This window comes from Centruroides sculpturatus, unplaced genomic scaffold, assembly GCF_000671375.1.
Source record: "Centruroides sculpturatus isolate CEXI.00-Female unplaced genomic scaffold, Cexi_2.0 scaffold1660, whole genome shotgun sequence".
Lineage (NCBI taxonomy): Eukaryota > Metazoa > Arthropoda > Arachnida > Scorpiones > Buthidae > Centruroides > Centruroides sculpturatus.
In genome coordinates, this window is record NW_019385752.1 from 91,635 (window position 1) to 106,403 (window position 14,769).

At 25.7% G+C, this 14,769-nt stretch overlaps 1 protein-coding gene across 5 annotated transcripts in view; it reads left to right on the forward strand.

Moving 5' to 3' along the window:
- Positions 1–1,492: 1,492 nt before the first annotated feature.
- The window catches only part of LOC111641785 (G protein-activated inward rectifier potassium channel 3-like), a 37,047-nt gene continuing 23,770 nt past the window's right edge, over positions 1,493–14,769 (forward strand). Inside the window, exons 1-3 of one of the 5 annotated variants that reach the window (XM_023388006.1) lie at positions 1,493–1,795; positions 3,401–3,701; positions 3,827–4,029. The gene's annotated coding sequence lies outside the window, so the exon portion shown is untranslated. Of the gene's footprint in view, positions 1,796–3,374; positions 3,702–3,826; positions 4,030–14,769 lie in introns of those variants that run through there. The other 4 variants (XM_023388002.1, XM_023388005.1, XM_023388004.1 and 1 more) reach the window with 4 other exon arrangements.

Genomic DNA, 14,769 nt, shown 5'->3' on the forward strand with positions numbered 1-14,769 from the left:
ACGCCACTCTCGATTTAGCATCAGTTTCAGGGGCAAACTGTTAGTAGCACTAAATCGAAATTTGGCTTCGTTTCTAAAAATAATTCTTAAACGTAATAATCAGCATCTACTTAATCATTTACAGACTATCTTATCTTACATTACATACTGTATTTATTCTCATTAACACATAAATTTTATTTCATTTTTAAGAATTTATTGCTTTAATTTATTACATAACTTCACAATAATTACATGCTATGTTACAAAATAAAAAAAAATTAAATTTCACATATTCTAAGAATTAAATATAAATATTTTGTAATTAAAATGTAAAGTTTATACTGTATATAATTTTTAAACTAAAAAAAAAGTTGGCAACGTTATTGCTGGACTTTCCCGACATTCTTTATTTTGTTTTTATCCCTAAATAATTGCTACCATTACTTTTAAGTCTTCAGATTGGCTCGGTAGATATTAAGGAGGTGGGACCATATCTCCCGAACCAATGGTCAGATTTTTCTGAAAATTTCCGAAAAAATTCCTCTCTAATATCCAAATCATCATGCAAAATTTCATAAATTTTCGACGAAGGGCACGGGAGTTATTAAGTTTCAAAGTGGATGGGCAAAATCGCACTCCCATACATTAACTTCCATACATACAGAAAAAAACCCAGTTTTTTTGCATTTCTGGAAGTTTCAAGGTCTCCCGAGTCCAAAAATGTAAAAATCTGGAGGAGGGGAGTCATTTTTGACCGATCTCCATACTTTTCCTCTATTATACTGTACGTAACAGCCGTGAAAGTATTGTATAAAATTTAATTATTAATAAAAATATTGAAAATTTTTAACGAATTTTTTACTCTATATTATTTTTTTTCTTTCTGTAAATAACAATTATCTTTTTCTATTTTATCACTTTATCTTGTTAACAGCGATAAATATTTAAAAACTTTTATGATAATAATAAATAGGGCAATAACAATAGTAATTAAATATACTGTACTTGATATTGAAGAATTTAATATTGCAAATATTTAATTATACAAAGATAATTATACGAAAACAATTTTAAAATGAAAATTTATTTGATCCTTGATCTCAAAAGAATTTATTTGTATGCAATGTCCATATCAAAATATAAATTTCAATCATTTGAAGCTTAAAGTATGAAGAAATGTTATTTATATTTTAAATAAGGTTAAATTTTTAAATATATATATATTTTTCTTTTGTAATTAAAAATGATTGCAATAAAAAATTATAATAAAAATTTGTAAATTTATGCAATATTTTTTGCTATGAATTGAGACTTGTAACAAATTTTTAATTACATTTTTCTGCCTTAGAATGCATTTGGAATATCAAATAAATTTTCAAAAATATGCAAATTTTTTAAAAATTTCAAAAATTTAAGTTAAAACAGGAGTTAAGCATTTTTTTCCGTGATTTTTACAACATTATTCGTTAGATATTACACAAGGAATTCCCGAATGCAACCAGAAAAACCCTAAGAAAATTGTTGGCGTTTCCACTGATACGCCTTAGTATAGGTGTATTTAAATGTTAGAATGAGAAAAAGAATATCAGAAAATGTAGAAATAATAACGCATAACGTTATCCTTGATCTTTATTATGTATAAATTATGCTTTATAATGGTTGCGTAATTTATGACAATCGTAAAAAAACTGACCAAGACTGACCTTGAATTCAAAGAAGCATTTAGCTCCATTCAATGCTGTTGACAAGTTTTACAATTTTCTTTTCTTTTTCTACGAAAATTAGCGTTAAAAGCCCTTCTTAGAAAAGCAAGGTGAGTTATATTGTTGATATTTTTGAGAAGAAAGTAAAAAGAAATTCATTTAAATACATTTTTGCTTAACTACAATTCAAATATTGATAGGTAAAATGCAAATTTTCATTGCAGAAAAGCAGTAAAAGTGTTTACTATAATCTAATTTAGAAAATGCAACTGTAAACATATAAAAAATAATAATCTTGCATTATTTATTTACTTCTAAAAATAAAAGTATCATTATTATGCTTTTCTAATTAAAAATTAAAGTTTCTGAATGAAAATCTAGTAGAAAACATAATTTTAATTATCTTATAAGCTGCATATACAGCTAAAAATAGTTTAGCTTAAGCTTTAATGTAGAATATTTCATAACAGTTTGCAATTAGAACTGGTTCTGAAACAAACATAAAATTAAATCTACCTCTAGATATATATAATTAATGAATTTATACACAACTTAAGATAATTTCAATATATTTAATGTAAAACATCAATCTAATTTCTATCTGACATATAATTTATCCAGTTACAAAACTTAAAATACTGTAAATATGCCATGAAAAATTAAATTTTATATAACAAAAAACAGTTTCTTAATCATGATATATGTCTGTGAATAACTCTTAAAAGCTATTGTAACCTTATTTTATTTTTTCTATATAGATTATGTAAGGGGGAAAAAATGTAACAAGTTTAATTTTATAAATTATACATTCAATAAATAATTTTAAAATATAAATTCCACTTTTAAAAATGAAAAAAATAAGGATATTTTAAGAAAATGTCCTGTCATTGCTGAATACAAGATGACATTTCAACATAAAGATTTTTTAACTGATTGCTAGAAATAAATAAATAAATATTAAAAAAATTAATAATAAATTACCTTTTTTATAATTAAAATGAAATAATACATCAATAAATATATTTAATAAATAATAATGCTTACATAAATGTAGGGATTTCTGAGATTTGAACTTTAAATATTTAATGACTAAACATGATCTAGACTGTAATAACTTCTCTGTAACATAATTAATTATTTTACTTATAAATTTATTTATTTCTTTATAAAATAAACTTATGATTTTCTTTCATTTATAATTTTTTTTAAAGAATATATCAAGCTAATATATAATGTTGTAATATTTATTTTAGTGGAATTATCTGCTTAATCTATTCCACTAACTTTATGTTTATAGTAATAAAATTTAATTTTGATAAGAGACAAATCTCTGATCTACTTTAAACATGGATTTAGCTTTTAAAAACAAATTGTTTTCACGTTAAAAAAAATTAAAAATAATTAATAAATTATTTTAAATTTTACTTAATTAAATTGTAAAAAAATATTTGTATAAGTTAAAAATGTATTTTTATATTTATTTAAAAATGTTTCGATGTTTAATTTTTAAAAACAGATAAATTATTATTTCAAAATTTTGAATTCAAATTCAAAACTCCAACCGTTAAAACGTTGTTTTTTTTTCTTTTTTTAGAAAATTAGTAAAAGTAAATAAATTAATAATATGAATAAATTTAAAAAATGAATTTTCGTAGTATTTAAATATAAAATAAACTTGTTTTTAAGTATTTTTCCCCTTTTGAAACTGTATAAAGTAGCACCTGTTAGAGGATATGTTCCATATGAGAAGCTGGAGGTCGAGAGTTTAGTATATAGTCTCGTGACTAATAAGTCTATGATGTCAGAAGACGAGAGCTGAAAAGTTCGTCTGCCACTTAACAAATTTTCGTCTGCATTCGACGATCGGCGCAATTTTTTTTTAGAGAAACGAGGTCAGTTACTTAAATTTAACTTATAAATTTATTTAAAATGTTTTAATTTTAAGAAACGAAATTACAAAGGCGAGATTCGTAGACGTTTTAGCGGGTTCAAAGTCCAAAATACATTTTAAAGTAGGTAATAACTTCTATAAGTATATTTACAACGATCTGTTGATCCTTTTTATAAATAAAATATTCAATTTAATTTAAACAAATTCAAATTTTCATGCTTGTAATATGATATGTGCCATTATTTTCTAGGTCTTTTTTTTTCTGTATTGATGATGGAAACTTCTAGAATAAGTTACTTTGAATTGGAAGTTTAGACCAAGAAACTGCATATTTAGAATTGCGCTACGAGGAAGAAACTGGAAATAAAGCACTTTTTCATGCTTGTATTCTATGCTTTAATGATAAACATTCAAAGTGTCAAGCTTGATGAATAAGAAGGGCAAGCCATTTTGGTAAGTTTTTTTTTTTTGTTTGTTTTGTTTTTAAAGCTGTGAATAATGAAATATGCTAATAAATTCGAAAATATATAATCTTATACATTTATATGTTTTCTCTTAGTAATGCATATGAAGTAACCTTTCATATGCATTATTGAGAGAGTTAGTTATTTCATAAATAGAATTTAGAACTAATTTTATGCTTAACTAAGTAACTTACACAATCAAATTTACCGTGGGCGTCTGCAGAGGGGAACAAACGGGACACTTGCCACCCGGGATCGAATAAAAAATTCTACATATTATAATCGTAAAAGTGAGATATGTGACCTTATGTTAGTGGAGCGTGGGGTCCTGGCAAATTTAAATTATGTGCCCTATGTACAGTGTTGATTCTGGACATTGTTTTTCTTATAAAAGATTGTTTGGGGTTCCAATTGGTGGGAGCCCCAGGCAATTGCTTTTTTTTTTTTGCCCGTAGAATAATGCGCCACTGCTTTACATCCTCGACCAAGGATGCTTTCTGTGTTTTTGTATTGAAGGAATACAGTATCATCAATCTACTTGTGGGAAAAAAAACCTCTTCCAAAATTAAATAATCAAATAAGAATTCATTTGATGTAATTATTAGTCTCCAAGCTTTCTTCCCTGGATCAATTTTCTGCTGATGACCATGATACCTGCCATTTTATAACTCCAGAAATTTAAGTAGCATTTGAGAAGTTCTTTAAGTTTAAATTTCTGAAAAATAAATATTTTAAATTATTATATATTACAAAATAAATTATTATAGATCAAGCGTTAAATGCAAACTTACACTTTAGCGATATAGTTTTTTACAATAAAATTTGACTTTAAGCAATGTATTTTATAAATGAATATATATACAAAATTTGAAAATGGGATCCATTCTATTGAAATTTTCAGAATATCTATTAAGTAATTTATGGTTACTCACTAGTACGGAATATATGAATGTTATTGATCAATATTCTCACTTTATTATTAATTTTATCCATCAATAATTAATTATTTTATTAATATCAATTATATAGAAATACTGTATATAAAATGTATTTACTTCTGTACTTTTTTAATCATAAACGATAAAAATAAAAAAAATTTAAGATATTTTCGAAGTATCAATTTTGACTCCGTTAATGTCATAATATATTATCATTAAATTTCGAAATAACGCAATAAATTTATTTTATTTTATATTATGTCAATGTTAAACATCTTTTCTTCTAATTAAAAATAACAAAAATGTGTAATCATTTTTTAAATCGATTTTAATTACAGTTTATCGTACTTTTATTTTGCATATCATTTTTCCCATCACATGACTAATTACTATTGTTTTTATACATGCGAAAACATAAAATATAGTTGCAAGTATAGGAAAATTATACAACTCGACGTTAAAATTCAATCATAAAGTTATATGTAGGAGCAAGTTTAAATACTTTCCGCGTCGAAATGTGTATTTATTATAAAATCTAGTTTCTATTTAGGAATTTAATAATTTGTAGTCTCATCAGTAGCGGGAATGATTATAAACATTGTGATTATTTCATGCAAAATGGTTAAGATATCTAGTATAAAAAAAATACTTTCGAAAACTNGCCACTGTTTGAGAGTATGAATGGAAATTGTCCGGATGTTCACGTACTTTAGAAATGAAATTCGCATATATACGTCTATTTTAATTTATTACATGAGCATTGTATTATAATCCATTTCTTGATAAAATACATAAAAACTTCTTAAATTTATAACATATACGCAAAAACAGTTTCTAATACTTCAATAATTACCAAGAGATAAGAAATAAGTCTGATAAATTTTTGGTTATTGCGGTTTCGTCTCTAGCAAACAGGATAAGCTTGCATTTTATTTGCGTAAGGTACGATCTAGTTGTTTAAATAACTAAAATTTATTACAAAAGCTACTAGATTCACCGTTGCGAAATGCAAGTCCTTATTATCATGGTTGGTTGAGTTTCTGAATATTAGATCCTATAGAACTCGTTTTTTAAAAAAGTTTCGTTTTCGAGCAATTCTTTGAAATTTGGTACATTGTTAGTTTCATCTATAAGTTACCTTGTACTATTTCTTTTAATAACAGATATTCCAATTTTCTATGTAATATTATAAACTTCTAAATCGTTACGAAATAAACTACTAAGCTACTGTACAGTATTTATTTTTCTTTAAATTAAAAAGGTCAGATATTTATAAAGATGAGGATATTTTAAACCCGTTTCTTTTTAGTAGGGTTGTTTTTTTATTTTATAAATTAGATTTTATGCTTGCCGGATTTATATGGAAACATCCATAAATAATTTCTTTTTTTTTTTGTTCTGACACTTTATAATGATAACTAGATCTATTTTATTTTCCTTTGTTAACAGCATGGCATTTTTAATGAGGCATAATGAGGAAAAAAGACAGTTCGTTTGTCTTGTATTTTTTTTAATTTAAAAATTTCGAAATAACGCAATAAATTTATTTTATTTTATATTATGTCAATGTTAAACATCTTTTCTTCTAATTAAAAATAACAAAAATGTGTAATCATTTTTTAAATCGATTTTAATTACAGTTTATCGTACTTTTATTTTGCATATCATTTTTCCCATCACATGACTAATTACTATTGTTTTTATACATGCGAAAACATAAAATATAGTTGCAAGTATAGGAAAATTATACAACTCGACGTTAAAATTCAATCATAAAGTTATATGTAGGAGCAAGTTTAAATACTTTCCGCGTCGAAATGTGTATTTATTATAAAATCTAGTTTCTATTTAGGAATTTAATAATTTGTAGTCTCATCAGTAGCGGGAATGATTATAAACATTGTGATTATTTCATGCAAAATGGTTAAGATATCTAGTATAAAAAAAATACTTTCGAAAACTTTCTAGTAACAGGATGATACTGACGATACCAAATTCCTTGAATTAAAAAGACCACTCCTATTTTCCTTGCAAGTTAGATACGTAACGTAAATCGAAATTGTTACTTTGTTCTATGTTAAAAATAAATAAATAAATAAAAATCTACAACACTTAAATATTCTTTTTATTTAAAAATTACTCTTGAATCATTCAGAGCGAGAAAATGATATTTTGATTTTTTTTTCTTGTTTTGCTTCAACGCTACGTAAACTATTTTGGCTCCATTTATTTTTTTACGCTTCACTGAATGAGATATATAGAATTCTGCACTCATATTCCTATTGTTCTTTTTACATATATTCACCTAGTTTCAGCATTCATACATATATAAGCATTATTCTTAAAATTACATAGAAAATGTTTCCTCTTTCAAGTTAATTACGTAATTTTTTTTGTCAACTTCTGTCAGGAAATAAGGTTTTTTTTTTTTTTTACTTATTTAAATTCGTTTCATCCGGTTTATAAGTCAAATTTAGTAAATTAACATGTATACGTTTATCTAACATATAATTATCTGTATATTAAGCTTATTGTATAACGCTTATCCGTAAATTTAAGCTTTATTGCATAACCCTGACTTTTAGATATAAAACTGGATTTTCTACTTTTCTTTTTCTTGCTTAACGCAATTAAAAATTCCTTTGAAATTTCTACCAGTTTTGATTTATGGCCTACATATTCTCTTTTTTAGAAATTTTAGGGAAATATGCAAATCAATTCCATACATTTATTAAAGTGTATAAAATGGAAAATGAATTTTTAAATTTATTTGTTGTCATTAAAATACATTTATTTTTTTATATATTAACTTTTCTATATTTATATATTATCTCATAGTCATATAATTCAGCGCGGGCGTTTATTACGAAACAATTTTCTTTTATCATTGTTAAGTCTGTAATAAGGATTAACAATGACATAAGAACGTTAATGCATTAAAATTTTCAATTTTTACTGTCAACATTATTTTAAAATATTTTAAAATTTAATATTCTATCTCAAACATTTCTTTTTTATTTTTTAAAAGAAAAATATGAGTATAATTAAATATTAAAATATTTAAACAGGTTTTTAAATTTAAGTTTAAGGCCCCAATTTAGAGAAAGCGGAAATATTCCGTTATGTAAAAAAAGGTTTAAAGGAGTCACATTTTTACTAACTGGTTATACGTTGATATTCTAGTCACGGTGCAGTAGGACAATAGTTAATGTTTTTCCTCCTAAATAAATATTTTATTAATTGAAAATTTAATTATATATTAGAAACCTAAGTTGTATTATAATCCATTTCTTGATAAAATACATAAAAACTTCTTAAATTTATAACATATACGCAAAAACAGTTTCTAATACTTCAATAATTACCAAGAGATAAGAAATAAGTCTGATAAATTTTTGGTTATTGCGGTTTCGTCTCTAGCAAACAGGATAAGCTTGCATTTTATTTGCGTAAGGTACGATCTAGTTGTTTAAATAACTAAAATTTATTACAAAAGCTACTAGATTCACCGTTGCGAAATGCAAGTCCTTATTATCATGGTTGGTTGAGTTTCTGAATATTAGATCCTATAGAACTCGTTTTTTAAAAAAGTTTCGTTTTCGAGCGATTCTTTGAAATTTGGTACATTGTTAGTTTCATCTATAAGTTACCTTGTACTATTTCTTTTAATAACAGATATTCCAATTTTCTATGTAATATTATAAACTTCTAAATCGTTACGAAATAAACTACTAAGCTACTGTACAGTATTTATTTTTCTTTAAATTAAAAAGGTCAGATATTTATAAAGATGAGGATATTTTAAACCCGTTTCTTTTTAGTAGGGTTGTTTTTTTATTTTATAAATTAGATTTTATGCTTGCCGGATTTATATGGAAACATCCATAAATAATTTCTTTTTTTTTTTGTTCTGACACTTTATAATGATAACTAGATCTATTTTATTTTCCTTTGTTAACAGCATGGCATTTTTAATGAGGCATAATGAGGAAAAAAGACAGTTCGTTTGTCTTGTATTTTTTTTAATTTAAATAATTATCTAATTGTTTTAAAATGTCATTTAATTTAATGTTGTATAATTATAAATCTAATTGTATATTATTTTATATATTAATGTTATTGCGTTAATTATTAAAAGTACTATTATCATTTCATCATTATTTAAACACTGTATGACTGAGTAAAGTGAACTCATACATACATTTTGTATTTTTTATTTTTATTTTAAAAGCTTTCAAAAATGTAAAAGTATTAGTCTTCGATAGTTTCTAATCGGTTATAATTCCAGTTAAAATTGGCCAAACTATAAATTTTATAAAAATTATATTGAGTTTAAATCTTACAATGGATTTGCATGACATTGATAATCATGCAAAACCATTTAAGTTATTTAAATGTATAAACAATCTTATTTGAGAAATTATTATTATTGCATATGAAACCTGAATGTTGTTTAATAAACATACGCATTACACTCTTCTCTGAATGCATACGTACTGTACTGTACATATAGGCCTATATAAAATTTTAACTGAAATGTTTAAACTGGCGAATTCATTGTAAATATAATACTGTACAATACTTACTTTACTGTTAAGCAGTTAAGGAAAACAGAACTTTTTAAATAGATGTTACTTAGCCTTTCCATGATACTTTCCATAAATTGCATTACGTAAACATGTTTAACTATATAATATAGTAAGTCGTGTCACACGCAGCATAATCAATAAAACTAATTTCTATTTCCTTTTGCTGGAAATTAATGGATGCTATGACGTGACTGTATCAAAATCTTTTGATATTATCACAGCTGTTTTTGAATTATCGTATCTTTTATAATTGTCATACATCGAAACGATTTGTCTAGAAAATCAAGCGGAAACGATTTCGAAGATGAAATTATAAATAAATATTTTTTCCTTGATTATTTAGATAATTTTTTTAAGTATTTGAAATTGGCCTAATAGTATAATAGTATAATGGATTTTCAAATGTCAAATTTGTAAGTAAAAATAGAAGAATGCGATTATTTAGCAATTGTTTCTGTATATTAAGTGATTTAAAAGGAAAATTCTATTAAATGTCTGACCTTTCAGTTTCTTTTCTTGGAATATATAATTTTTACATTTAAAAAAAATTTAATTTAAATTATAAATATTTTATAAAAAGTATACCGGTATTAAATTTTAAATCAATCAGAACATTCTATAAAATGTATGCCATTAGTGAGAAAACGTGTATGATTTTTAATAAGGAAAAAATTATATTGAAATATACTTCTCATAAAGTGAAATTGACGTAGGCTATTTCATCAATCTATCGTAAATTTTTACGGTGATGCTTCGTCATTTCTATAATTTGTATGACAATCAAACTTGCATTATTTTTAGACATGGTCATAATCAATTTTATATAATTTTGAATATTGTTGTATTGTCTGGTCATTCACAAAATAAGTTTTGATACTTAGTAAAAAGAAAAATGCAGATATTATATCAAAATATTGAAATCTTATTCAAATATTAGTATCAACACTAGTTTTTTCATTAAAAAGAAACGTTTTCCTTGGTAAAATATATAACAGTAAATAAAAAATGAAAACAAGTATTTAAACTTTTGCATATATACATAGCCTATATAAAATTATTCTCTTCATTATTATTTTTTCAAATGAAACTGTGTGTCAATAATATTTGTTGAGAATAAAAAAATTAATTAAATTTTACAATTTAAATCAAAATCATACTTAACAAAAACAAGTTTAACCGCAAGAGAAATTCTTTCAATAGACGCTTTAGAAATGAAATGCATTGTAAAGTTAAACACATACCGAAGCGAGAGCAAAGCAGCAAAAAATAAACAAATGTATACGTGTTAGAACATGCGTAGTGAGGTGTATCTCACCCATACAGTAGCGGTGTTTACAGAGCAAAGCCAAACATTCAAACAATTTTGATTTCTCTTATTTTATGGTCGTTCACACGAACAGATAAAAATGGATAGCGATGAATAAATTAGATAAACTGTGGAATGATATATTTTGTTCAAAATATAAATGTTGAAATACTCGTTTGAGAGCAGTGGCGCATTATCCTATGACCAAAAAAGGCAATTACCTGGAGGCCCCTACCAACAAGAGGTCCAAACCAATCTTTTATAAACTCATTACTGTACAAAGAGATGGCACAAATTTAAATTTCGATCATGGATTGTCGGTGTGGTGAAGGCGCAGGGTGCACTGGCACAGAGCAGATGTCACGTTAAAAAACAAACGAGGATACTGGGAGGAATTTCCCAAAATTTCCCGACGAACAAAAATGCTTGAAGTCAACACTGCACAAGGGGCCCCCAATTCAATTTGCCTGGGGCCCCATGAATATAACGCGCCACTGTTTGAGAGTATGAATGGAAGTTGTCCGGATGTTCACGTACTTTAGAAATGAAATTCGCATATATACGTCTATTTTAATTTATTACATGAGCATTACAACTTCTACTTTTACTTATTATTATTTAAATAAATATCAAATTTTTAAGAACGAATTATTTCAAAAATTCGCAAAAATTATTTTTCCCTAGAAAAAACATTTAAATTTTTAACGCCATCTGCTGGAGATCGCGTGCATAATCAAAGAGATTACAGTCAGCCTTAATATTAATAACAATCCATGTTTTTTGGAAGTTTCTGAATTGATTCGTTCTGCAGGTGATTACAGAACGAATCAATTCGGATAATGGAAAATTCGGACAAGTGGATTAACATAATAAATGAAATTACAGGGTGGCAGCACTGAACACGTACTGTACACGTATTGTATTGTGTTTATTTATTTATTCATCAATGTGCGAATAGCATCCTGCTGATAATTTGGATATGTCACAGCAAATAGGCTTCACTGAACATGCAGTCGCATGACGTATGAGAATTGTGATGTGACGTCAGTGAGAGAGAGAAAGGAGAACACGTGGTGGTTGGGATACTTGGAAATTCGGTTAATCGGCGTCCTTCTCTATTTAAAATTCCTTAATATGCAACTCTATCATCCCGTAGAAATTGTTTCGCCGCTTCAGTGTGTTTAGTCTGAAGTAATTTTTTTTTTATTTTAGTGAAGTTGAATTCTGAATCTTTTATTAGATTAAATTATATTCATCTTACGATGCTTAATATATATAATAAGTTAGAAAATGTCCCGTATATCTGATTTGAAACCGTTGATATATGAATACTGTATTTAACTTTTGCGTAAATTATAATTATCGCAAAAGTTACATTAATTATAGAAATAGTCTGGTATTGTATACTGTCTACTTATAATGCACAGTTCCTTATTGATGTCATCAATAAATACATTAAATAAAAATTTAGTAAATTTCTGTGACTTGACAGTCATGATTCTGTAACATTTAAGGGTAATCACGGCAAAAAAAAAAAAAAAAGAATTCAGCAACGAGTTGAGTAATTTTCCCGCGAAAAAGTTAAAATTGTGTGTGGCACTATCTTTTAAATTTTATTTTAAAAAATTAATTAATTAATTAATTTTTTGCTATTTTATAATATGACGGTAGAAATGAGTTTTATTTTTTAAAAAAGAAAAATTGTAAATGCAAATAACGAGTAAAATCTTCATTAAGTTTGACCCTATTCGAGATACGACACGTGACTCTATCCCTCATCTCCTCGACCTTTAACCACCAAAATTTAATAAATCATCAAAACATCAATGTCCCTCCCTGAAAAATTTCAGAAATGTTCGACAAAACGCAGAGATTAAGCTTCAAATCGGGTGAACAAAATCTTGTCCACCCACACACTAATATCCATGCATACAAAAAAATATCCCCAAATTGTTTTGCACCTCTCGACGTTTCAAGGTCCCCTCAGTTCAAAAATGTATAAATATTGAGGGGGGGTCATTTTTGACCGATCGTCCTGTTATAATGACAGCCGGAAAAGTAAAAATTGCTTATGAATTATAAAATTTATTTTTAATCTGGACATACACAATATAATTTTCATTATTTAATTTTATTTGTTTAGACTCCCCTGTAATTCAAATACTCAAGGAAAAAATAATAATTAATAAGTGTAAAGAGAAAAAACGATTGGTATTAAATAAATTAAAAGTTTCTCGTTTTGGAATTATCAATACATATTTAATTAATTTGCCTTGTTTTTGTGGACATTTCAGTTGTTTTATGGCATTAAAAATTTTTAAAAATTATTATATATGTATCATGTACTGTACCTTATGAATTTATACATTGATTTTACAATATTAACTTGTTATCGTCGGATTATTGCTAAATTATATTTGAAAATTGATTTTATGTAAGATAATTAAGAAAAAGTTTATGCATATTTCTTAAAAATCAAAAACAATTAAGACAAAATCCGGAAAATTGCAATAAATTGTATAGAAATAACCAATCAAGAAGCAATACATTCATCACAATACTTTTGCAGTGGAAATTTCTCACACTCTTTCAACTTCCTGCTTTCATATCTCTGAATGAAAATAAATATTAGGAAATAAAATAATATTTTTATGAATAATAACAGAATATTTTAAAATTATTATTATTTATAGACTATTTTATTTTTTTTTAAATAATCGCAATATTTTAAGAAAAATAAAACTTAAAATGGAATAACATTTTTTTCCCCAAACAATAATTACTTGATATACTTCTTTACATCATATCAAGTGAATATTATATTTAAAAACAATGTTGTTATTGTTCTTTAAATAGAAACAGATATCTATGATACGGATTGATCTATTTTGGGTGAATCAGTTTTATCAGAGATTCCAGTAAATGATTCAATCAAATATATCTAAGTACTTGGATAATAAATTTCTTTATCAAACGAATTCCATAGAAAGAAAAATCAGGAAGGAGAAAGTAACTCGTATAAGTTTTCAAAGGCATTCATTTTAGAAATTTTATAAGTTCCACGTAATTTTTACTTTTCATCTGTTATATATAACAGAGAGAATCGATCATATATGGCGATCGGTCAAAAAATGATCCCCCACTCAAAATTTTTTTTATATTTTTAGACTCGGGAACCTTGAAACGTCGAGAAATGCAAAAAAGTTTGGAGTTTCTCTGTATGTATGGGGATACGATTTTGTTCACCCACTTTGAAGCTTAACTACTATGCCTTTTGTTGAATATTTTAAAAATTTTGCAGGGAGATTCGTGTATTAGTGGGTTTAATTCAATTAAATTTTGATGGTTAAAAGTCGAAGGGGTGAGAGATAGAGAGGGGTCACGTGTCGTACCTTCAGTGGAGTCGGATGTAATGATGATTTTATTCATTATTAGCATTTACAATTTAAAAAAAAAATAAAACTCGTCTCTACCCTCAAAATTAAGCTTTTTGCCTCTTAAAAAATTTAATAATTATTATTATAAAGTAAAATGTCATAGCAGATAGCGCCACAAACAATTTTAACTCTTGCCGGAAAAGTTACGCAGCTCGCTGCTAGAAATTTTTCACAAGTGTCTGATTTAAAATTTAAAAATATATGTTCTGATTTTGATAAGATAGAACGATTTATAAAATCTACATTTCAATTTTTTTTTTTGCTTATTCATTAATTTAAAAGTAATCATGTTTAGAATAATATGGAAACCTTGAACTATTTCGAAATTTGATAAGGTACTGACAATGTTTATTTTAAAAGTTATTTCATAGATCTGCCTGTTTAATTACTGGGTTTTTTCAGTTTGTTTTAGGTTTTGTTTAAACAAAGTGGAATATAATTATTGTTGTTTCTGTTTGT